Below are 2,500 nucleotides of genomic sequence, written 5' to 3' on the forward strand. Positions count from 1 at the left end.
CATCTCCTTCAACAAAAACTTTAGGGAGAGTATCGTGTCAGAAATGTCCCGTCCCGGGACACAATACGCCTGTGTACTGGCAACCACTTTACCAATCACACCTTTCAACCTATGTGCTAATACTTTTGCCAGTATTTTATAATCGGTGTTAAGGAGACTTATTGGTCTGTAATTGGCCAGGCACCGCTTATCACCCTTCTTAAAGATCAAAGTCACAATACTAAGAGAAAAGGAGTCCGAAACCCGACCCTCTCTCTTAATATCGCCATACAGAGTATGGAGAATCGGGGCTAACCTGTGAGCGAAAGCACTATAAAACTCTGCGCTCAAACCATCCTCTCCTGGACTCCTACAGGCATTGAGACCCCTAATTGCTGCAGAAACCTCTGCCAAAGAAATAGGCGCGTCACAGCTGTCAGCGTCACTAGGGCTCAGAGACCCATCAAGCGCACCTAAAGCCTGACTACAGCTTACCTCGTTGGTCCCTTCCCCATCAAACAAATCTGCATAAAACCTACCTACAATATCCAAAATCTCATCCAAATCACTATGACACCTGCCTGACTCATCCAACAGGCCATCCAAGTATAGCTTGCTCTGCCTGGACTTCTCTAAACCAAAAAAGAAAGCTGTGGAGCGCTCGCCCTCTACCGCATACTGGGCCCTGGATCTAAGTGCCGCCCCTCTAGCACGACTAACCTGTATAGTCCTGAGCTCTTCCTGCAGCACCAGATACTCAGGATCTACCGGGCCTAAACCAGAGGTGGCGGCAAGTCCCTGGAGGTGGCTCCGGACCGTGTGCTCCCTGATGGACTCCTCCCACCTCCTCTGCTTACTATAACGTAGGCACAGCTTTTTAATTTTAGCCTTTGCCTGCTCCCACCAATCAACCAAAGAGTCACAAATTCCCATTTCATCATCAAAACAATCAAAAAGGTGCTCCATCTTATTTACAAAAGTGGGGTCGGCAAGCAGCATATTATTAAAAACCCAGACCCCCCCATTCCTCTTACCACCCAGGAAGTCAAGTTTGACGGAAAAAAGGGAGTGATCGCTCCAGCCCACACATGCATAGGAGCTGCCACCGATGTACTTCCATAAAGCACTTGAAACAAAACACAGATCTATCCGAGACTGGAGGAGGACCCGCTGCACCACCTGACGCCGGGAATAGTCCCTTTTCAGGGGGTTGAGACCTCTCCAGACCTCGGACAAATCAGCAGCCACTGCAGCATCAATCAAAAAACTTCGACTAACGTCATTCCTGAATGTGTTGTTCGGACCGAGATCGATTTTTGACAACGCTATATTAAAGTCGCCAATCAAAAACGAGGAATCAGTAACATAAGGAAAAACAGAAACGAAGAAGGTTTTCCTCTCCATCTCCTCACTAGGCGCATAAACATTTATAAGGCGAAATTTAGTGGAGCCACGCAGAAAATCAATCACTATAAAGCGGCCATGTGGGTCCGCATGCACTAAAGAAGACCCGCCGAAAACACCCGGCTTAACTAGGACAGCCACACCACGGGAGTGTGCAGAGCCCAAAGCACAGTACAAAACACCAATGTCCATATCCTCTACCTTGCGAAGATGCTCCGCCTCCCACCAAGTCTCCTGGATGCACAGCACGTCCCAGGTGGTGTCGTGAAACACACTGTGCATCTTTTCCCTATTCCTCAAGCTCCGGGCATTAATGGAGACTAGGGAGAGCGTCAATAGGAAGAAAAAAAGGAGTTGAACCATCATCCTGACCTAGACTACCGTTTAGACTTCCTGTTCGTCTTTGTCGGGGCGACCTCATTCCCTTGGGGATCGACGCCTGTAGGAACAGTTGTGGCATCTACAGTGGCAGACTCAGAACGGGCAGTGCCGCATGAGACTGGGCCCTCACCCTGCAGCCCTGTCCGCCGATCACTACCAGGCTGGGTCTCACAAAACCCATCGGCATGTTTCGACCCAACCCTCCCGGTCGGTGATCTGGACCTGTCACTACCCTTAGACAGTGGCCGCCTATGCGGCACCTGACTCCTGCTGCCCGCCCTCGAGCGCTGAGACTTGGGAGTCTGGCCTGACTTCAGTGCCTGCTCCCCCGCTTCAGGGGTAAGGTGTGGAGCCAGATCCTCACCCATCCCCCTCCCCGGTCCAGCCCCTGCCACCACGATATTAGAGGTAGGGCAGGACACTGCCCCCCCCTCCTGCTCAGGGGCAGGACTGTGAGACATTTCACCAGCCCCCCCCCACCACAGGCACCAATGCCACCGGGTCAGGTATACCCGGTTCCACATCCCGATCTAACAGGGCCTCTCTCGATCCAGGGCCGTGCACTACTTCAACCGTAGGTGGGGGACCCCCACCTCCTTCCTCCGGGTCAGAGGCGAGGTGGCCGGAGCATCCACACACAGAGGGATACTGATGACAGTCCTTACATTTAGCGGCCCTGGGCTCTGTACACTCCCGCGCATAATGGCCTTGGGCCCCACACCGTCTGCAACAAAAA

The sequence above is a fragment of the Vanacampus margaritifer genome, chromosome 1 (genome assembly GCF_051991255.1).
Source record: "Vanacampus margaritifer isolate UIUO_Vmar chromosome 1, RoL_Vmar_1.0, whole genome shotgun sequence".
In the NCBI taxonomy this organism is placed as follows: domain Eukaryota; kingdom Metazoa; phylum Chordata; class Actinopteri; order Syngnathiformes; family Syngnathidae; genus Vanacampus; species Vanacampus margaritifer.